A 24,784-nucleotide genomic window follows, 5' to 3' on the forward strand; every position below is an offset into this window, starting at 1 on the left:
GAGTGATGTCATTACGTTAGTTAGGTTTAAGTAGTTTTAAGTTCTAGGGGACTGATGACCTCAGAAGTTAAGTCCCATAGTGCTCAGAGCCATTTGAACCATTTGAAAAATAGTGCCTGTGGGCACTAAGGACTGCAATGACACCCTGATCAGAGAGGTGTGTATGGATTTCTGCCTCAGTCAGACGATCAAGCAGCCTCGTGTAAATAATTCCATGGGAAGAATTCAGCATTTGATGAGCCTCAACAGGAACAGGATAGCTATGGAGGAGCAAAGTTACAAGCAGTTGTTGTTCTTGACAATGCGATGCAGGATTTTTCAGGGCCAGCAATTGCATCAACACCTTTCTGAATAATAAAAGGATTAACTGTAGCAAAGGACTGACTGTATTCAGTATGTGAAATGATGAGGAACCATGGTGCAGCTGGGAGGGTCTTTGAATTGTTAGCCTCATTCCATTTACGTTTCATAGCCATTGACAGTGAAGATGATTGGCTCATTGTGAGAAAATCCTCCATGATTACCAACATCTCCGATGGCATACCCCTTCCAACAGGGAGCTGCCTTCAGGTGAGTGTTCACACCTCAGGTCACACCTCCCAAATACCTGACAGAGGGACCAATCAGCAATTTGGGAAAGGTAGCACTTCAGACAATCACCCCACCCTGGGCCTGGCTTACTTACACCAGGGGGTACGTGCGAATCCTACCTGCAAACCTGGAGCTGGGAATTATGCGTTACCTGGTCACCTGTTACACGCCAGTTGCATGGGCCAGCCTTCAGGAGCTCACAGGGAGGAAAAAGAAAAAGAGAAACCTGAAATACTAGAGCAGAGGAAGGATAGGAGAAGGTGAATGAAGAAATAAAAATGGAATGAGAAACAGTAGAGAGTATTCTGATATTGACTATCGAAAATGCAGAATACATTTCCAAAAACAACCCAGACAGCAAGTGGACAGGCATGCAACATGGAAGGGAAAGGATGCTGCAAAGGCTGGGGCCCCATGGTAGGCAAGTACGAGCCCACCAAAGAGCAGAAAGGCTCCTGGGGGGAGTTCAGACCTTTGTTAACAATCATAGTGCCCTGTGAAATACTGAGAATAATGAGACACACTTACACTTTGATTTTATATTTTGTAGATTATAACAGTGTCAAAGTTTGCTGCTATTGTAATTCTTAAATAACAATGTGACACATGTACTTCTGATTCTACCATTCACTATCTTCACTTCAAAAGTCAATATTGCATAACTTCATTGGAATAAATTGCATTTCTTCAGCTAGTTAAAACAGCGATTTAAATACATCATTGTATTTGCAGGCAACAGAAATGCAGAAAAACAGTTCTCAAATGGTTGTTGTAATGAGCAGAAAAGTTTAAATACTCATTTTGTTTCATCAATATATTCATGGCTCTGAATGTCTTCTTCTTGTGGTCTAGAAAATTATGTTTAGGTCTAGGGTTTTAAGCAAGTTAAAGATACTTATTCACATTTTCATGATATTGTGATTTATTTCTCATCTAGACATGGAAAACAATGGAATTCATCCATCACCTTTGTGCATATAGCTAATGAGAGCCTTCAACAATTTTCATAAACACTTACAGACTGTAAAATATTTGAGGTAGATTTTCAATTACCAGTCACATTTATCAATAAAAAGAATGCATGTGATGCACACTTTCCTCATGGTACCAAGACAAAAAAAAACCTGTTACAGATTAAATGACTTTTGTACACATTTTCCTGTATACGTGAGGGAGATTGAGATGGATGTAAGTTGCAGTAGTTACTCAGAGATGAAAAGGCTTGCACAGAATAGAGTAGCATGGAGAGCTGCATCAAACCAGTCTTTGGATGAAAACCACAACAACAGTATGAGTGAAACATTACAAATAAAACACAACTCTTGTGTTTGCAAACTTAATAGGGCTAAAGATAATTATATATTATTGAACAGAATTTTGAAATAGTGTTATGTAAGATCTGCTGAGTATGTCATATTGCTATATCAATAAAACTTTTGAATTCTCTTTTCATGACTGACTTTTACAAATAATTATAGCAGTTCATAATTTAATGAATAATAGCATTTCATCATAAAATTTTGTAACCAAAATATTGTGAAGTGCTAAATATATGCCGGTTATGGTTGAATGAAACAAATGAAATTTATAGGATAAGTAACTTCTTTAAAATTAAAATTAAAATGGTGTTACAAAGTATTACAGAAAACTTGGAAAAGAGTCAAATTTAAATAATATCTTCATACAATATGTTAACCCCCATGGCACCCCTTTCTAAGCAGCAGACTAGTCATTTTAGGTTAAACATAGCTGAAAAAATAATGGAATCACAAATTTCATTAATGAGACTAGTTTTCATAGTATACTATTGATGAATGGCCTCTGTGATACACAGGGTTTAACAGAAAGAATCATCTGATTTGGCATATCTATATTTCTGAAGCTAATAAACACATATAATGAATATTGTTTTTTGATGGAAAGGAAACTCAAAAAAATTTTGCCATTCCTTTTCACAGTGTTCAATATGCCCCCCTTGAGATGCATGGCATATGTCAATTTTGTATTCAAATTGTTCCCACACTGCAGCGGGCATGTCTTGAGTTACAGCTTCCACAGTTGCTGTTATGCAGTGTCTCAGTTCATTAATTTTGTTGGTAACAGAGGCACATAAACAGAGTCTTTTAGAAACTCCCCCACAAGAAATAATCACATAGAGTCAATGTGTAGAGAAACACTTTGAAATTACCGGGATCATATGTGATATAATGAAACTTATCATAGTATGTATCTACCATTCCCCTGACTCAGATGATAAAACTTTTTTAGATAATTTAGACAGTGTACTCTGCTACATAACGAAATGGAAACAGTATGTAACTGTAATCGGGGGAGACTTTAATTCAAGCTTTGATGTAACATGTAACAAACCCAGTGTAAATAAGTTACTGAATATGCTGAGGCAGCACAACTTCCATCATGTAAATTCAGAACCAACAAGACTACAAGCGTGCTTGGATAATGCTTTTGTCAACTGTGCTCGTGATATGTACTCCACCAAGGTAAAGGAGTTTGTTTTCTCAGACCACTCCATGTTAACAGTAAAGTTAAGACATTTTATAAAAGGAGATGAGAGCAAGGCTGGACAAAAGTTAACAAAATCTAATACCTTAATATTAACAAAACACAATCTCATAAAACTAACACACCAGTTGAGCATAACAAACTGGGACAAATTATTTCAAAACTGTGATTCCAGTGCCCAAACAGTTTATGAAACATTCCACAATTACTTAACAGGTATTTTAAAAGCCCATCTTGTTCAAAAGAAATACCATAAAACAAGAAAAGGTAAATTTTGGTACACCAAAGAACTGGAGAATCTAAAAAATAAGCTACTGCTGTTGAAGCGCCTTGCCAAAGTAAACAATTCTAATGAAATTAAGGTTCTTGAAAAAATCACTAAGAAACTGTATAAGAAAGAGTTGCAATTAGCGAAACTAAGATACAACACAAATTTCATAAAAAATAGTAAAAACCAATGCAAAACAGCCTGGTCAGTAATTAATACTGTTAAAGGTGAAGTCAGAAACTTCGACAAGACAGTCCCAATACCAGCAGATACATTCAATAAATATTTTGTAAGCTGTGCTGATGATATCAAAAAGCTGATCAGTAAACCCAATGTAACATATATAGATTATCTGAAGAGAGCAAACCTAAATCATAATAGGGCCGGATGATCATTGAAACACTTCAGAGAGGTATGCCAACATGAAGTTCTTAAAATAGTCAAAGAAATGAAAAATTCATACAGTACAGATATTTTTAATATGTCAAACAATCTATTGAAAGAAATCATACATTACATTGCAGCGCCATTAACATATTCTATAAACCTGTGTCTCATAGAAGGGTTTTTTCCTGATCCTCTCAAACTATCCAAGGTAACTCCAGTCTTTAAGAAGGGTGTCAAATCAGATCCTGCAAACTACAGACCAATTTCACTAATTCCAGTACTAGGAAAAGTCTTTGAAGGCATAATATATAAGCAGATGTATGAGTACCTAGAACTAAATGGTATGTTAAGTGCATCACAGTTTGGTTACAGAAAAGGAAGGTCAGCTATACATGCCATAGAGCTCTTAGTCAGAGACATTCTAGCAGCATTTGAGGACCATGCGCACGCACAGGTAACCTTATGTGATCTGAGCAAAGCTTTTGACTGTGTTGACCACTCACTTCTGCTCTCTAAACTTGAGTACTATGGAATATGTGATAAAAGTTTAAAACTCATCAAATCATACCTCAATAAAAGGAACCAGGTGGTGAGTTCAGGAAGTCATCTGTCAAACATACTCGAGGTTCAACATGGAGTGCCACAGGGATCTAAATTGGGACCACTTCTTTTCCTTGTACACATAAATGACTTACCAGGAAATATAGATGTAAAGACATATATGTATGCAGATGACACAACTTTTCTATCTGTAAACCATGTACTGGATAACCTTGTAAGTGATATGAAATTGGCAAAAGAAAATGCAACATCATGGTTTAATGCCAATGGTCTGCTATTAAATGAGGAAAAGACCCAGAATATGTGGTTCAGTCTATCAAAGTCTACAAAAATAGAAAAACAAAAGGCAAAGTTTTTAGGTATTGTACTTGACAACAGTCTAACATGGAACTCTCATGTTGATCACATAGTGGTTAGGTTGTCAAGAGTTATATATTTGTTGAAGAGACTGATGTGTTGTGTGACATTTGAGTACGTAAGGACAGCGTACTTTGCCTTTTTTCAATCTGTTTTAAGGTATGGGTTAATACTCTGGGGAAACAGCAGAAAAATAAATGAAATTATGGTGATCCAGAAGAAAGCAATCAGAGTAATGGCTAAGGTAGATAATAGAACACATTGTAAACCATTGTTCACTAAATATAGAATTTTAACAGTAATTAATTTATATATTCTTGACAGTGTTAACTACATACTTGCTGAACTACCTAATTTAAGTGTAACAAATGAAAGACATGGCTACTATACAAGAACGTGTACTTCTCTGCTGTTACCACAAAATAGATTAGCCAAAACTAACAATAGTCATAAGTATATGGCAATTAAAATATATAACAAATTGTCTAAAAATGGGTCAATCAAGCCTGACAAATTATTTAAAGACAATGTTCATAACTTCTTGTTAACCAATCCATTCTATTCATTAGAAGAATTTTTAGAAATGCCTAATATCAACTTAAATGTGTAAAAAATTTTTTTTGTAAAATTAATAAGTTAAGTGAACTGACAAAGTCTATTGCATGTAACAATGCTGAATGACTAATAAAGAATCTGAATCTGAATCTGATGATTATGCAGGCCTGTAATGTAAGGCTGAATCATTTGGTCTAATACAACCGATCCATCGTTCAGTAATGTTTGATTCAAAAATTCCCGTACTTCCACATGCCAGTGTGATAGTGCCCCATCCTGTTGGCAAATGAAGTTGTCTGAGTCAGACTCCAACTGTGGGAAAAGAAAATTCTCAAGCATTTTGATGTATGTGCTTCCTGTAACAGTGTTCTTGGCAAAGAAAAATGGATGATACATCATTTCCCGTGAAACTGCACAAAACATATTAAAGTTTGGAGAGTACCTCTAATGTTGTACAGCTTTATGTGGTTGTTCTGTATCCCATGTTCTCACATTATGATGGTTCACCTTTTCATTTAAATGGAATGTTGCCTTATCACTTAACACTAGCTGTGGAAGAAAACTGTCATCCATCCATCCATCTTGCCAGGAACGAAATTACAGAACTCCACACATTGTTGTTTGTCACCTTCGTGAAGAGCTTGCAGTAGCTGAATTTTGTATGGTTTCATGTGTAAACGTCAATGCAACACACACCAGAGGGACATCAGGGGCATGTTAAGCTGTCAAGGTGTGTGGCGAATGGATTTCTGTGGACTCCTTGTGAAACTATGGCGGATGCATTCAATGTCTGTGTGACACACTCAGGGATGGCCTGGCGAATTGCCTTTACACAAACAACCTGTTTTTCAGAATAGTTCATGCCATCATCTAAATCTCTGTGTTGTACGAGGATCCACACTATACCTGATACAAAAGTCATGCTGAACAGTCATTACTGACCCACACTGTGCAAAACATAGAACACAAAACACATTCTCTTGTCCCAATACCAGTTTTACTAGTATTAATGTGGGTGCCCACTATTGCTATCCAACAGGAACCATGTAAAACTTGAGAGTTTGCTCTTTCCAACAGTATGTTATTAACACACATATCTCAAATAACGTAACAGTTATGATTTTTTAAAAATCAGATGATTCTTTTTATTACATCTTGTACTTCACAAATTTTCAGACGAATGCTTTTCAAATAATGTACCTCTCCAATTCACAGTTTCTCAAAAAATTTGTTAAACCACTGTACTGAACCAAAATGTAAACAATTTAATTTTATTAATACTTGCAACATTTTACATATATTATTGTTATTATTAATAAAATCATAGATATCTGTACCAAATTAAAAATGGCAGTGCTGTCAAGCTGTATTTTGGTGGGAGTTATGGGAATTTACTAATCAGATTATCATTTTAGTTGTCTGTTTACACTGGTGTAGTTAACTTCCATTAGGGCACTTATAATTAGAAAATACTAGGGAACTCATAGTTAGTACTGACACGAGTACTACAGTTCATAACATGCAAAATCCTATAAGATAATCAGTATATTTGAAGAAGGTGACCCATACCAGTAGGGAGTCTGGCAGTTCAACTTCCCTATAAATTACTTGTAACTATGAGAAACTAATTACTTGAACAGATAACTAGCATTTGAGCTCATGAGCAGCACCTTTCTCCACTGCATAGTTCGTCATACCTTTGTTAGATTCCAAACTTTGAATAAATACTTCTGTTACTTTATTTTCTCTGTACATAATGACACAAATCACCAATTAACTAAATCACTAATTAACAGATTCATGTAACTTACTATGATTTACAGTATGGAACCTAAAAGTATAAACATGAGGCTCCACATCATGTAAGAACGATAGCGTTCATTTCTGAACATCAGCATTTTCTGTAAGTCAAAATTCCGTTAGTTGTTCTGGTTAATCCAAAACATTAAAATCTGATATAAACATTTTTAAAGCATTGTTCAGTTTTCAGAAAAACAGTTTATTCCTATGGCAGTCTTTATAAGAACATCTCTGTCACAAACTATCAGTTCACAGTTAGCAAGTTTACAAGTAAGATGTATGTTAGGTGCATTCTCAGTGTTTACTAAGGGCAGAGTGGTTCCACATGTGAATTTGAACTATTTTATGCCATATTTAAATAATTAACTTCGCCACTGTAATTTTAGGTGCTGATTTGGTACAGTGTACTAGTAAATTTTCATAGTAGAGAAACTGGATACCATTATTATTAAACAAACTTTGTAAGGAATAAATGCATGTGTTAATGGAATTTAAATGGTGATGATGCATACATTTATGAGCAAACATCATCACATACCCATTTATACTTTAACATTAGTGGTGATCATGACTGCTGTTATTGAGAAGGGGCTGCAAGAACCAGGTCAGTATCATTACATTTGTTGCTCTATCAGGTGAAGAATTATTCCACCAAAGCACAGTTAGAACTTATGAGGTTTACAAAATATTACAACAGTGAACTAGGTAAGTACACTGAGGAAGTGACTGTAGAACAGCGAACTATATTTTCATGTGGCATAGATGAACTAAAATTATGTTTAGACTGCAAATAGGATAATGCATGAACTGTAATCAGGGCAGTGCAAAATAGATATTTTGTGAAAAATGACATCAACACATGAATTATGGAGAGGATTTTGACAAATGGGAGGACAAGAATTACTGATGTCATCATTGGTGTTACTTTGAGCAACAGCCAATCAGTGCACAGCCCAGCTGTCAGTGAACCAGCCTGGCATGGAACTTCAGATGGACCAAAATGGACGTTATGAGTGGAAGCAGTAAGCAATTGGTAGAAAGAAGAGACTCTGTTGATGATCCACAGATATATGAAATACTTCAAAATTAATTCACTAACTGGAAGTTCCTCAACATCAGCTGTATTAGGTATAGATTTACTATCAAATAGTGACATAAGAAAATTTGTGGAGGGCTAGCATTTGAAACCAGATTTCCCTCTCGTTGCAAGCTGTTACCTTAACCAGTTTCACTATCCATGCATGCTCCACAGACTAACCCAAACTTCCATAAGTCATACTGTCAACATCTTTATATCATAGTCTACTAAATTCATAATTTAGTGATCACAACATTACTTGTATTCCTACAATAGGGAGAATGAAACAACAGGATATTGAGACCAGTGTTGTTATTGTCATTTGCCAAAACTATGCCTGAAATACTTAAATACATGTCTGAAAGAAAAGACAATATTGTTGACCTACAGCTGTACAAAATACTTCAAAATTAGTTCACTGAATGTGAGTTCCTTGATATCAACTGTTTTAGGTAGAGATTTGCTATTTTCAAGTGTCACTACTGTGTAGTAAATCTATACCTAATACAGCTAATGTCAAGGAATTCACATTCAGCAAATTAATTATGAAGTATTTTGTACAGCTGCAGATCCTCAACTGTGTCTGTTCTTTTGGCCAAATGATGATAACAACATTGGTCTCAATTTATTATTCTCTCATTCTTGCTGTTGTGGTAGTACAAGTAATGTTGTGAGCACATATAGACGACAATGGAAGGTTGTAGAGAATGCGACATATGGAGGTTTGGATCAGTCTCAGGAGCATGCATGGATAGCTAAAGTGGTTAGGGCAACCTATCACAGTAAGTGGGAATTCTGGATCTGAGTCCCGATCTGGAACAAATTTTCATATGTCACTATTGTGCAGTACCTACTAAATCTAATATCAAGTGCAGTCAAAAAATTAATTTTGCAGAAACAAGTATACTTCATTTAATTAAAACTTCATTCCTTCATGCAAAGTGAATCAAATAGGAATATAATGGAGCAAGGCAAGATCATTGAAAATCCTCCCTACAACATTGGATGGTGCCTAAGCTAATCAGCATTCTATTATAACTAATTTCAGTATTTTGTACCACACTTCAAAAATTAGTTAGTAGATCAATAAAAACTTTGCTATTTTTTGTCATATATATTTAAGCATTTGTAGTAGAATGTTACATGAGTGAACATGCACACTAAAGTGAATCTTATATTGTTATTCCCAGAAATTTTTATAGTTCTCTTTAACAATAATATCATTTCTAATGCCAGATTTTTTTACCAAATATTTCTTATTGCTGGTAACCTATGAGATTTATGGTTCCTATCAAAAACAAAAATTTTAAAGGAGATCAAGACTGAGAAATAAAGGCAAATTAGAGTTGCTTCTCTGCCTTGTAACTGGAAAAATTGTTTATGGTAGCATAACACCTGTCACATTTCAGTCATACTAACTAAGGTCACAGGTCTGATTTGTAGCATGAAGTGTGATGTAGAACCTTGATGTTTTGCATATGCTGTGTCAATATAACTCATATGTGGCAAGTAATATAATGAAAGGCAAGTAGAGGTCCAATTAAAATCAACAACATACACAAATGACACATCCCAGCTCTCACCAAGCACAGTCTGGTGCATAATCATAAAATGTGACATGAAAATATCAGTATCATACTGCAGATTCCATTTTTATGAACAATATAATTAAGGAGACTATTAAAATAAGAATGCCGTAAAACCTACTAAATAGAGATAAAGGCATCAATGTCAACAAAACTAGAGACATAGCACAAGATGTCAACAGACCCTTTGTATAAAAAAGCTGAAAATTTCTGTGAAGTTGTACATTTCATGTAGTGGTGGGACAGAGCCTGGAAAACAAATGCACTTCAAATTGGGTATTGGGCAACAGAAATGGAATTTGTGAGTAAAAAGTAATATTACAGCACAGCAGGGTTAGAGCCCATACAGCAGGCACACATAAGATCATATTCATAAAATCTGATGAAGATGTCCAGGTCAGTTGTCAAAATATTGTGTACAAAACCCAATCATACTAGAGAAACCCAAGAACTCACAATGACATGGCTAATTTTTATTCACTCTGTAGTCACTCACATATGTTTCAAATAGGAAAATCTTTCATGTATTGTTTTTCTATAACATTGCCAGGACCTAAGTAATTACATTCACAGGTAACAGCAAGGAACTGCTTTTGTCCTGATGAAGTACTAACGGCAGCTCAGTCTCATGCTGAACTGACATTGCTTGAACAACTGAAACGTTGTCACTGTAAACTACTTGATGATGTTGTTCCTGTAGATGAGAAGCCATTTCCTTTAGTGGTGCTGGTTGGGCCACCAGGAAGTAAGAAATCTCATTTGGTTCATCACATAGCCAATACTGCTTCTGAAAAGGTGAGAATATAGGTACTAATTTAATAAAACTGAGAAGTAAAATACTTAATATAATTAATTTTCTAATATAAGAGGAAACGGATATGGAGGAAGAAATTTTATTCTAACAATAATGTGCAGCCTTTAATTTTTTACTGAAAATTATGGTTGTGATTTAATGTTTTGTCATTAGAAATGGAGCATAAGGATGGGCTGGAGCAAGATGGGTAGTGAAGTTGGCCATTCCCTTTCCAAAGGGTCATCTTGGGATTTGACTTAAGCAATTAAAGAAATTTTAAAAAAATTTAAATCAAAATGGATGAAGAGGGGCTTGAACTACTCTCCTCCATATGTAAGTCCAATGCCTTAGTGATGTGCCACCTTGCTTGATTCCAATGTTTGCCTCACTTTCAATATTAGTAATAATGATAACAATAACAACAACAACAATAATAATTATAATGATAATAATAATAGCCTCTTGAGCTGCAGCCTTTTATACACTGCCTGAAATAATTACATTTATGGATCAATACCACAAGTGGCACTGAGGTATGAGGTATCAACCTGTGCTGAAACACACATATTAGTACGTGGTGTAGCCCCCACAGGCAGCAATGCAGGTACCAACTCTGGCATCCAGCTGATTGTACAGATGGCAAATTCTGTCCTGGGATATGTTATTCCATGCTTGCTCAACGTGTTCATGTAGTTCTGTATGAGTTGTTGGCTGAAAACTTGCATGGGTCACTTCTAATCCCACTTGCTTGAAGGGCCGTGAGAACTACAGGGTGTTTGTAAATTAATATTGGGGTTTTAATGCTTTATAATATTTATTATATTAAACTTACAGTTATAAATGATATTTCAAATGAAAGAGTAACTCAAACAGTTTTACCAAGAACCTTATAAATGTTCAATGTGAGCACCATTTGTCACATGGCACACATTAAGTCTATAGCTGAGTTCTTCCCAAACGTTGATAAGTGTGTCTTCAGTGATTGTAGCAACAGCTGCTTCAATCAAGTTTCTAAATTCAGGGAGGTCTGCTGGTAGTGGAGGCATGTATACATGATCCTTGATGAAGCGCCAAAGGAATAAATCACATGGCATTAGGTCAGGTGAACGTGGAGGCCATGCAAAGCAAGCCCTGTCATTGGGTCCCTTGCAGCCTATCCAGCACATGGGTGACAAATGGTGCTCACACTGAACATTTATAAGGTTCTTGGTAAAACTGTTTGCGTTGCTCTTGCCGGCCGAAGTGGCCGTGCGGTTAAAGGTGCTGCAGTCTGGAACCGCAAGACCGCTACGGTCGCAGGTTCTAATCCTGCCTCGGGCATGGATGTTTGTGATGTCCTTAGGTTAGTTAGGTTTAACTAGTTCTAAGTTCTAGGGGACTAATGACCTCAGCAGTTGAGTCCCATAGTGCTCAGAGCCATTTGAACCATTTTTTTGCGTTGCTCTTACATTGATATCATTTATTACTGTAAGTTTAATCAGTGCTTTTTTTCTAAAAAAAAAAATTTGAGGGTACTCCGACATGGGATATAATGCAGTGAAAATTAATTATAACTGAAGCATGGGATACAACCCATCTGCTTTTAGCCATGACATCATCAACATACTACTGGCCATTAAAATTGCTACACCACAAAGATGACATGCTACAGATGTGAAAATTAACCTACAGGAAGAAGATGCTGTGATATGCAAATGATTAGTTTTTCAGAGCATTCACACAAGGTTGGCGTCGGTGGCGACACCTGCAAAGTGCTGACATGAGGAAAGTTTCCAACCGATTTCTTATACACAAAGAAGCAGTTGACCAGCGTTTCTGGGTGAAACGTTGTTGTGATGCCTCGTGTAAGGAGGAGAAATGCGTACCATCATGTTATTGATTTTGATAAAGGTCGGATTGTACCCTATGGCGATTGCCGTTTGTAGTATCGCAACATTGGTGCTCACATTGGTCGAGATCCAATGACTGTGAGCAGAATAAGGAATCGGTGGGTTCATGAGGGTAATCCGGAAAGCCATGATGGATCCCAATGGCCTCATATCACTAGCAGTTGAGATGACAGGCATCTTATCCGCATGGCTGTAATGGATCGTGCAGCCACATCTTGATCCCTGATTCAACAGATGGGGATGTTTGCAAGACAACAACCATCTGCATAAACAGTTCAATGACATTTGCAGCAGCATGGACTATCAGCTCAGAGACCATGGCTGTGGTTACCCTTGACGCTGCATCACAGACAGGAGCGCCTGCGATGGTGTACTCAACGATGAACCTGGGTGCATGAATGGCAAAACGTCATTTTTTCGGATGACTCCAGGTTCTGTTTACAGCATTATGATGGTCGCATCTGTGTTTGGCGACATTGCGGTGAACACACATTGGAAGCGTGTATTCGTCATCGCCTTACCGGGGTATCACCCGGCGTGATGGTATGGGGTGCCACTGGTTACACGTCTCAGTCACCTCTTGTTCGCATTGATGGCACTTTGAACAGTGGACGTTACATTTCAGTTGTGTTACGACCCATGGCTCTACCCTTCATTCAATCCCTGCGGAACCCTACATTTCAGCAGGATAATGCACGACCGGATGTTGCAGGTCCTGTACAGGCCTTTCTGGATACAGAAAATGTTCGACTGCTGCCCTGGCCAGCACATTCTCCAGATCTCTCACCAATTGAAAATGCCTGGTCCATGGTGGCCGAACATCTGGCTCATCACAATACGCCACAATACACCAATCTTGATGAACTGTGGTATCGTGTTGAAGCTGCATGGGCAGCTGTACCTGTACACGCCATCCAAGCTCTGTTTGACTCTGTGCCCAGGCGTATCAAGGCCGTTATTATGGCCAGAGGTGGTTTTTCTGGGTACTGATTTCTCCTGCATTTCTACTTGGTGTAGCAATTTTAATGGCCAATAGTGTAAGCGTTGGTACATGATAGAAACAATAACAAACACAAACACACACACAAATTTCAAGCTTTCGCAGTTGCTTCATCAGGAAAGAGGGAAGGAGAGGGAAAGACGAAAGAATGTGGGTTTTCAGGGAGAGGGTAAGGAGTCATTCCAATACCGGGAGTGGAAAGACTTACCTTAGGGGGAAAAAAGGACGGGTATACACTCGCACACACACACATATCCATCCACACATATACAGACACAAGCAGACATATCAGAATTGTGGATTGTGGTCAAAAGTGCTGGCAGTGTTATTGCGTGAGATAGAGGTGTTGGTGCGTGGCCACCATGGCTGGGGGTGGTAGGCATAGAGGTAACATCAGTTACAAGTAAGAACCTATCATACAGCTCATGTGCATGTCTGATTGCACACCGTGAATATGTTGGAGAAGGCTTGCATTTTAAGTGTGGAGCATCTCCGATGATTGATGGGTTTCCAGGTAAAGCTGGTGTCTTGGCACAATAACATCCATGGTTGCAGCACACTCGTTTAAGATGACAGAGCACATGTTACCATCATGTAGAGGAAGCCTGAAATGATGCGCACAGGATGAGGCAGCATCAGAGCAAAAAACCTCTGAATGAGATGATGAATTTTGGGTTGTAGAAATGCAGTGTGCTCTAAATCTGGTGAGAGGTGCAAATATCAGAGTAAGTCAATCTCCACTGAAGGCTCACTGACATCAGTTATGAAGAAGGTCAATGGGGCATGGCAAATCTGTGCTGAGTTGTAAAACATGATGTTAGGGATCCAGCATGGAGATTCAAAAATTGTTGGTGGCATGGAGCTGTATTTTGGTTGAGTCAGGGAACAGTGCAAACATGTACTTCAATGCTGTGCTGACATGTGACTGTAGCAATGAGCAAGTACATGCATGTGTTGTGATTGAAAATATAAAGTCTTCTGTCCATCAGGCTGGGCAGCATGAAGAACCTCCATCTCATGTGACATGGGTGAAACAACTTGACATGACGGAATTAGCTGGTGCACCTATGGTGGCCCATGTTTGAAGTTTGGAAAGCTGCAGCAACACTGTCAGTTACACACAGTGTTGCTGAATTGGGTGTAACACCAGAAAAACTGTGACCTTGAAGTGACAGTGGAGGCCAGTGTGGTGTCTTAAAGTGAGGGAATGGTGCCATGTGCAGCACACAGGACAATGTCCAACTTGGAAATGGTGATGTCATCAGCTCAAGTTGTGGTGGCTCAGAACATGAGGTAGGCAGGAGTAACATTCCACAGGCAGATGGTGTCCCTGTAATTAATGCACTACCCACATTGCAGTACAGTGAACTTCCTATCCACAAAGCTGAGCTTCTTGTTGAGTAGCTCTGCTACAGGTGCAGTCATAGCAAAGCTGCAGCTAAGGTGGAAGTTTGATGATCCAAAGCATCCATAAAGTTGTGTCTGCATCACATGTATGTCCAGCAATGTTTGTAGCTGGCAGCACAGCTGAGGTGTTGTCTTATTGGCACATTGTGTGTCATAGATTGCTTGTCAAAGTTGTTGTTCTGGGGTGCAAGATAAGCATTGAAGTATGGTGGATTTTGCTGTTGTACATTTTTTGTGCCCAGGGGGCATAGGTATGACATAACTGGTGATGTCAGCATGCTCTGGCAGTTGGCAGATCAACACCACATGCTTAAGAGTCGTCAGCCAAAATGCCTTGTAATGAAAGTACACAGTCCCCTGCAGTAAACCAAAAGGCCATTGTTTCTGGTCTAGATGGTGGTATCTTGGATTGAGGAGAAATCTCTCAAAACAGTGTACAGGCCAAATGTGGTGGTACTGTGGAACTTGTGTGAAATGGTACAAGAGAGGAAGTGTCATGTAGCACTCACAGCATGGTTGTTGATACCATGAAGGGTTTCAGGTAGTGCAGAGACTGGTGCCTTGTGTTATTCATGGCAGTTTCATTGTTTAACAGTAGTCCTGATACAATTGTCACAGATGTTGTGGTTGACAATGGATGGATCATAATGAACATGAGCTGAGCACCAAAATTTGAAACCAAACTACTTGGATCATAATCTTGCATGAAGTCTAATAGTAGATTTGTTGGTGGCAATCATTGCTGGGGCATGCCAGCACATCTGACTTTGTGTGAGGAAGAAAGCATAATGGTACACAGTTCAGATTTTAGGACTATCTGTCAGTTAAGTCACTGGGAGCACTGGAGGTGCACATCACTTGACAGAATCTATGAGGCACAGTCACATGGAGCAGTTGGTGTAATAGATGCAATGCGATATGGCTGCATTGATAGAGCATGGCTGCTAGTAATGTAATGAAAAGTTCGGCATGGCTGTTGTGGTAGTTGTGGGACACCGATGTAGTAAATTTCCCAACAGATATAAGGAGATATACCATTAATGCAGTCAACACAATATAGTGTGATTCACTTTTATTAATACAGAGAGCACTATAGCACAACCACATTATACCAGGTTCTAAACCTAACTATTTTGCTTGCTTTGACTCAGACATTCCACACTGCCATGAAAACTCTCGTCAGCAGCATTGCTAGTGCTGTTATCCCCACATACTTTATTTATATCTTTTGTAACACTTTCACACCATGCAATAAAATGTGATTGTATATCATATTCTGCATGGGGCACAGTCCTAGTGGTATAGTGATATGGCAGACAGTCATTAAGTGCATATCCACAGAACATCACTTGTATTATTGACATGAGAAGAAATTGTATCATTTTTTCCTTTCTTATTCATGTATGTAACATATGAATAATACACGAAGAAAAATGATCCTAATCCTACTCCTAATGATCCAACTCCCCAAGACACTATCCAAATTGAACCCTGCCTCGAACAGTTCTGTCCTCTGTCACAGCGGGACCCACCTCCTCTTCCTCAAAATCACCCTCTCCAAACCTTCCAGGAATTTCTGACTTCCAGCCTTGCCTCTCAATCCTTCTTAAAAAACCTTAATCCTACTCCCAACATCACCACTGCTGAAACCCAGGCTATCCGTGATCTGAAGGCTGACCGATCCATCGTCATTCTTCCGGCGGACAAGCGTTCCACGACCGTGGTACTTGATCGTCGGGAGTATGTGGCTGAGGGACTGTGTCAGCTTTCAGACAACACTGCATACAAAGTTTGCCAAGGTAATCCCATTCCTGATGTCCAGGTGGAGCTTCAAGGAATCCTCAGATCCTTAGGTCCCCTACAAAACCTTTCACCTGACTCCATCAACCTCCTGACCCCACCAACACCCCGCACCCCTACCTTCTACCTTCTTCCTAAAATTCACAAACCCAATCATCCTGGCCGTCCCATTGTAGCTGGTTACCAAGCCCCCACAGAACGCATATCTGCCTATGTAGATCAACACCTTCAACCCATTACATGCAGTCTCCCATCCTTCATCAAAGACACCAACCACTTTCTCGAACGCCTGGAATCTCTACCCAGTCTGTTACCCCCGGAAACCATCCTTGTAACCATTGATGCCACATCCTTATACACAAATATTCTGCATGTCCAGGGCCTCACTGCGATGGAGCACTTCCTTTCACGCCGATCACCTGCCACCCTACCTAAAACCTCTTTCCTCATTACCTTAGCCAGCTTCATCCTGACCCACAACTTCTTCACTTTCGAAGGCCAGACATACCACCAATTAAAGGGAACAGCCATGGGTACCAGGATGCCCCCCTCGTACGCCAACCTATTCATGGGTCGCTTAGAGAAAGCCTTCTTGGTTACCAAGGCCTGCCAACCCAAAGTTTGGTACAGATTCATTGATGACATTTTCATGACCTGGACTCACAGTGAAAAAGAACTCCAGATTTCCTCTCCAACCTCAACTCCTTTGGTTCCATCAGATTCACCTGGTCCTACTCTAAATCCCATGCCACTTTCCTTGACATTGACCGCCACCTGTCCAATGGCCAGCTTCACACGTCTGTCCACATCAAACCCACGAACAAGCAACAGTACCTCCATTATGACAGCTGCCACCCATTCCACATCAAACGGTCCCTTCCCTACAGCCTAGGTCTTCATGGCAAACGAATCTGCTCCAGTCTGGAATCCTTGAACCATTACACCAACAACCTGAAAACAGCTTTCACATCCCACAACTACCCTCCCGACCTTGTACAGAAGCAAATAACAGAGCCACTTCCTCATCTCCTCAAACCCGGAACCTCCCACAGAAGAACCCCAAAAGTGCCCCACTTGTGACAGGATACTTTCCGAGACTGGATCAGACTCTGAATGTGGCTCTCCAGCAGGGATACGACTTCCTCAAATCCTGCCCTGAAATGAGATCCATCCTTCATGAAATCCTTCCCACTCCACCAAGAGTGTCTTTCCGCCGTCCACCTAACCTTCGTAACCTCTTAGTTCATCCCTATGAAATCCCCAAACCACCTTCCCTACCCTCTGGCTCATACCCTTGTAACCGCCCCCGGTGTAAAACCTCTCCCATGCACCCTCCCACCACCACCTACTCCAGTCCTGTAACCCGGAAGGTGTACACGATCAAAGGCAGAGCCACGTGTGAAAGCACCCACGTGATTTACCAACTGACATGCCTACACTGTGAAGCCTTCTATGTGGGAATGACCAGCAACAAACTGTCCATTCACATGAATGGACACAGGCAGACAGTGTTTGTTGGTAATCAGGATCACCCTGTGGCTAAACATGCCTTGGTGCACGGCCAGCACATCTTGGCACAGTGTTACACCGTCCGGGTTATCTGGATACTTCCCACTAACACCAACCTGTCAGAACTCCGAAGATGGGAACTTGCCCTTCAGCATATCCTCGCTTCTTGCTATCTGCCAGGCCTCAATCTCCACTAATTTCTAATTTCAATTTGCCGCTGCTCATACCTCACCTGTCTTTCAACAACATCTTTGCCTCTGTACTTCCGCCTCGACTGACATCTCTGCCCAAACTCTTTGCCTTTACAAATGTCTGCTTGTGTCTGTGTATGTGCGGATGGATATGTGTGTGTGTGCGAGCGTATACCTGTCCTTTTTTCCCCCTAAGGTAAGTCTTTCCGCTCCCGGGATTGGAATGACTCCTTACCCTCTCCCTTAAAACCCACATTCTTTCGTCTTTCCCTCTCCTTCCCTCTTTCCTTATGAAGCAACGGTTTGTTGCAAAAGCTTGAATTTTGTGTGTATGTTTGTGTTTGTTTGTGTGTCTACCGACCTGCCAGCACTTTTGTTTGGTAAGTCTCATCATCTTTGTTTTTAGATATAATACATGTTTTGGCTATATTTGTTATTTATATTTGTGAAACATGTAATATGATATCTGTTTTGCATTTCATTAAAGACATTTTCATCCTGGTTAAATTATTACAATATTGCATCTACATATTGCTGACCTCTCCAGCCACTGGGGCTCTGGGGCTCCCAGTGGCTGGAGATAGTAGCCATGTTTGTATCATTGTGCCCATCTGCAACTCAATGCCTTCTCTGTGTAGTGAGTAGCAATCTATCCTTTTCAGATTGTTGTTATTCCACCCTGAACTTTCCATTGTTTAACTTAGGGGTAAAGGAGACCAATCACTGAATAACATAAGTGTTGAATTGTTGACAGGCACACTCAAAAGTGAAAGAAAACTGGATAACTTTTGGAATAAATCTTCATTACAATTGTGCAGCCATATGTAAATGTCATATGTACCTGCTCATGAAAGGAACATCCTATCAGTATTAAATAAAAAACTAAAAATAGTGCACTATTATTATATGTTATGATATGTAATCAAGACAGACAAAACCTTAAATCTATACAAATGCTTATATGGGTTGCCCCGCCATCCTTCATTGCCCTCTGCTTACACGTGCATCCAAATGCACTTACACATTTCTGATCCATATTTGAGCTAATGGCACCTATTTCTGAATTTTGAAAATTATTTCTTTATTCTGCAGGTGAGAGTGGGTGTCAGTCATACTACAAGACCAAAAGAACCTAATGAAATTGATGGGGTGTATTACCATTTTGTGTCCCAAAAAGAATTTGATGATTTGGTAAAGCATGGAGAATTTATGTCTGTCACAGAAACTCTAGGGAGCTGTTATGGGTTTGGTAAGGCAGAAAAATTAGTGCTGTTGTACTCAACTTTTATCCTATTTTTGGATGTTAAAATTGTAATACGTTTCACTTTTTAGAAAACATCACAGACTTTCAGGCTTTGAGGTATGAAGGTAACCAATAATAATGTGAATGTTGACAAACTGTTCTCATTGTTTGATTTTTGTCTATGTTAATAATTTCCATTACAAAGCTTTGCAAGGGTCAAATATCACTATATTTATGCTAATGAAATGAAAGGTGGGGGTGGTGTCTTTTCTTTTTTCAGTATAACTAAGCACATTTGTCCATTTACCTGGTGGTTTGTTCAGTCTCTGCAAAAGGCATGATACAGAGGGAGTGAGTGATCATTGTCTGGAAGCATGTAATAGTGGTAATATATTGTGTAGGTTCTGGAATGTATTGTAGACAGGTCTAAACAGCTGCACATAGTGACAACAGTCCCAGCGAACATTTACTCCTACACTCATTTATTCATTCACCATGATCTGTAGACACCAATAAGATGAAGAGCCTTCAGGGATATGGAAGGAGTCAAAGTGTGATGGTACTAACCTGGTTGTGTCAATATGAGTCCTCAGAGGTGCACATGGAATAGAAGTCTCATACACTGAAGTTGTTTCAGCTGATAGTCTCACAGTTCAATAATGGATGTAACACCAGTGATTAAAGTCTAAGATACTTTCACATTTACTTATGTGGCGCCGATGAGATTCGTACCAGTATCGAGCTGAGCATCATCTTTGAACTAACAAGGGGAGGCCGCCAATTGTGAAATTCAGATTTGATTCATACTGCGCATAATAGAAGCTCATGGCCAGAGGTGTAATGTGGCAAAGCACCAAGATGCACTTCTCAACCATTGTCGAGAAAATCGAGTTTAAAAGAAACCGTGGCGGTGAAATACTCTCTATGATTATTAATTTTTTATAGCGTCGTGGTGCAGCGGTAAGCGCTCGGGGTCGTAATCTAAAGGTCGCCTGATCGAATCCTGCGCCATGCAACTTTTTTTATTATTTGCTTTTTTGTAATTCAAATGTATATATATATATAATTCCCGGCAATCAGTTGTAACAATTATGCATATAATATGTTGTTGCAAGTCGTTTGTCGTGGAAAAATAAAACTTGAAATAAAACACAATATCACAAATAGTATTCAAGTGGATACAATTTATTGAAAAGTTCGGTATGCACTCGCACATAATTAACAATTAGTGACCAGAAGTAGCTGGAGTATCGCACGAATCAGAGTGATAGTTATCATAGAAACATGGGAAGCAGAAAACAGCACGACATCGAGCACATCTGATAAACGATGCGTTTTTACAAGAACAATTGTTTTTTAAATTATCTGTTGGGAAACACCTGATTGACATTCTGAAAAAATTATTCTATCGTTCGTCAGGTTTGAAGCATACCACGCGTATCGTATCATATCATATCGGCAAAAATCGGAGAAGACAATTGATGGTGGACCATGGATTGGATATATATATATATATATATATATATATATATATATATATATATATATATATATGCAGACATATGTCTGCTTGTGTCTGTATGTGTGGATGGATATGTGCGTGTGTGCGAGTGTATACCTGTCCTTATTTCCCCCTAAGGTAAGTCTTTCCGCTCCCGGGATTGGAATGACTCCTTACCCTCTCCCTTAAAACCCACTTCCTTTCGTCTTCCCCTCTCCTTCCCTCTTTCCTGATGAGGCAACAGTTTGTTGCGAAAGCTTGAATTTTGTGTGTATGTTTGTGTTTGTTTGTGTGTCTATCGACCTGCCAGCGCTTTTGTTCGGTAAGTCACCTCATCTTTGTTTTTTTTTATATATATATATATATATATATATATATATATATATATATATATATATATATATATATATATATATATATATCTGTGTGTGTGTGTGTATATACATTTGAATTACAAAAAACAAAATAAAAAAAATTGCATGGCGCGAGATTTGATCCAGCGACTACGAACCCGAGCGCTTACCCCTGCGCCACGACGCTGCAGATAACTACTAATCGTAGAGAGTATTTCACCGCACCGGTTTCTTTTAACTGTCGATTTTCTCGACAACGGCTGAGAAGTGCATCTTGGTGCTTTGCCACATTACACCTCTGGCCATGAGCTTTTATTATGCACAGTATGAATCGAATCTGAATTTCACAATTGGCGGCCTCCCCTTGTAAGCAAAACATTATCTTTGTGTAGTTCCATCAAGCAGTTCTTTGTAAGACTTACTTGTGGGAAGAAGTGAATAAATGAACTCCTGATTATAAGGTGTTGTTTGGTGTATCTCACCCAAGCATCCACCTCACTTATATTTATTTATTTGCTTCCCAAATGCAAATCACAGGTAGGTCCGGATGCCGCCTCCTGCACACAACATGACAGGCATCTCCCAGTGCTCCATTCTGTCCAGGAACAATCAGATAATTGCGGATGAGTTTATATTAAAGACATTTCATTGGGATACTTTTTCCTAGTGGACACAGGCGCCGATGTTTCGCTGCTGCCTACGTCTTTTGTGTCATTGAACATCCGTCCTCATCATACTTCACTACTAAACTACAATGCTTGGGTTCAACTTCCCACGTTGTCACTCTCCGCAAACTGCAAACTCGAGTGGACTTTTTTAGTGTGCAATATTGAGGAACCTAAAGTAGGCATTGACTTCTTGTGACACCACAGACTTTCACCTGACCTAGTGTGAAACACTGTGTTTCATCACCCATCCAAAACTCACTTCCCCTGTGCTCCATCAAGCAAACGCCCCCCCCCCCCCCCCCCCCCTGTTGATCTGGGCTCATCTCATCCATACATGATTGGTTCTGTTGACGACGTTACAAGAAACAGTGCACAAGTGCCTTGTTGAGCTCAAAAACGTCGCTTGCCTAAGCAAGGAAAACTTCGAGCTCTCCCTCCGGCTCCACGGAACTCAGATCCAGCTATCCGACGCAGCAAAGGAATTACAGACACTGCAGCAAGGACAAAGCAAGGTCAGTAAGTGTGCTGAATCTGCTTGTAGTCCCAGCAATCGAGCCTCCACGTGCTTACCTCCCGCTACCCCTCGAAACTGTGCTATCAAGACTTCCATAACATGTACTGACAGTGCCGCAGGGCCACACCCTCCTAACACGGCAGCGTTTGACACTCGACCGGACATAAGTGCGCATGCATGTCGAGTGTCACGTGTTACCGTACTGACAGTTCCTATCCCTCCCCTTGCAGACAGCATCTCAAACTATGCAACTTCGGCTCCTGTGCACCGCCGTGTGACCACCACTGACAACACAAACAGTACACTTGAGCCTAGTGCTTCGTCCGGCGACCTTGCTGTCACAGGCCGCGCCCTCGGACAATGGACACACTAATGGCTCACGAGCTCTACCGAGCTCACCCGACCAATGTGCCGCTGCTTCAGGCCAGCGGCCATCTTGTCACGTTGACTCCTGGGACACTTCGTCGCCTCAGCTCCCATCAGATCCACCGAGTGCCTCCGAACACCATGACCTCGCCTCGCCTGCGCAGCCCACCACACATTGCCACTGGCAATATTTCCGTCGTTACCAACGGCAGGGTTCACACAAGCTTCACCCCACGCCAGGCCCCCTGATCTCCATTAAACCATGTCAACTTAGTCCCGAGCGCATCTCCGACCTTAAAAAACAGATTTCTGAACTTCTAAGCTCCGGTGTCATCAAACCCTCATTCATATGACACCCAAAAAAAACAGGTCCTGGAGCATGTGTGGAGACTACCGTTGACTAAACACACAAACAATTATGGACACCTACCCCATTGCCGACTTTACCAGTTCCCTCACAGGTGCAACCACGTTTTCTGTCATTGATTGCAAATGGGCCTACCACCAAATACCCATGGCTCTTGAAGACATCGAGAAGTCAGCAATCACCACTCCAATTGGGTTATTTCAGTTTCGATTCATGCCCTTCGGTCTGAAAAATGCAACCCAGACCTGGCAGTGCTTCATCAACGAAGTGCTACTCGGACTAAAATTCTGCTTTGCATATCTTGATGACATTCTTGTGTTCAGATCCTCCATTGAGGACAACATTCGACGCGTGCAAACTATTATGGACACTCTCATGGCAGCAGGCTTCAAGACCAACCAGGACAAATTGCAGCTACATCAACCTGCTGTCACTTTTCTTGGTTTTCAGGTCTCTGCCGACAGCATTTCACCACCCCCTGACAAAGTACAAACAACACTGAACCTACATAGACCTTCGTCATTCAAAGAGCTCTGGTGCTTTCTGGGGATGGTTAATTATTATCGCCGTCATCTACCTCGGGCTGCGGAGATTCAGACTCTGTCACTGCCCTCAAAAACTCTTCTTGCCGAGGCCTGCACCATCACACGTCCTCATCCCAATGCACAGTTTTTTATCACCACAGATGGGAGCAATACTGCCATCGGCGCTGTCCTTAGTCAGACAGTCGTCGGCCGAACTTCGCCTCTGCAGTTCTTCTCGCGCAAGCTCACCAATGCACAACGGAAATATTCCACATTTGACAGGGAGTTGTTCGCAGTCTATGAAGTGATCAATCATTTTAAGACTGATGTTGAGGGACACCCCTTTCTATGTTTTAACAGACCACAAACCCCTGGCTGTGGCCATTTCAAAACCGCCAGCTGACCCGCTTCCTCCCTGCTTCAGATACATGGACTTAATATCTCAGTTCACCACCAATGTCAGACACGTAAAGGGTGCTGACAATATAGTTGCTGATTTCATTTCATGAGTCGATGCCGTTCATTCGCTGTTAGACCTCTCTGACTTGCCTAACCTCCAACCTGCTGACGAGGACTCACAAAACCTGATTTCAGACACTACCTCTTCACTACACTTCGTCCGCACCACCTTCCCTGGCATTTCTGGTGAGATCTGCGATTACAGTACAGGAAAGTAACGCCCACTCATCCCAACCATGCTCCATCGAGCTGTCTTCAATACAACTGCATAATTTAGCCCACCCCAGTGTTCATGGGTCTGCCCGCCTCATAGCGGAGCACTTTGTGTGGAGAAATGTCAACAAGGACTGCCAGCAATGGGCACGCTCCTGGGTCGCGTGTTAACACTGCAAAGTACACAAGTACATTTCACCCCCCCTCGGTGCCTTCTCGGTCCCTCCTGGGCGTTTCAAGCATTTTCACATTGACATTGTCGGCCCTCTCCGCTCCTCTAA

Source organism: Schistocerca piceifrons, chromosome 2, assembly GCF_021461385.2.
Source record: "Schistocerca piceifrons isolate TAMUIC-IGC-003096 chromosome 2, iqSchPice1.1, whole genome shotgun sequence".
Classification (NCBI taxonomy): Eukaryota; Metazoa; Arthropoda; class Insecta; order Orthoptera; family Acrididae; genus Schistocerca; species Schistocerca piceifrons.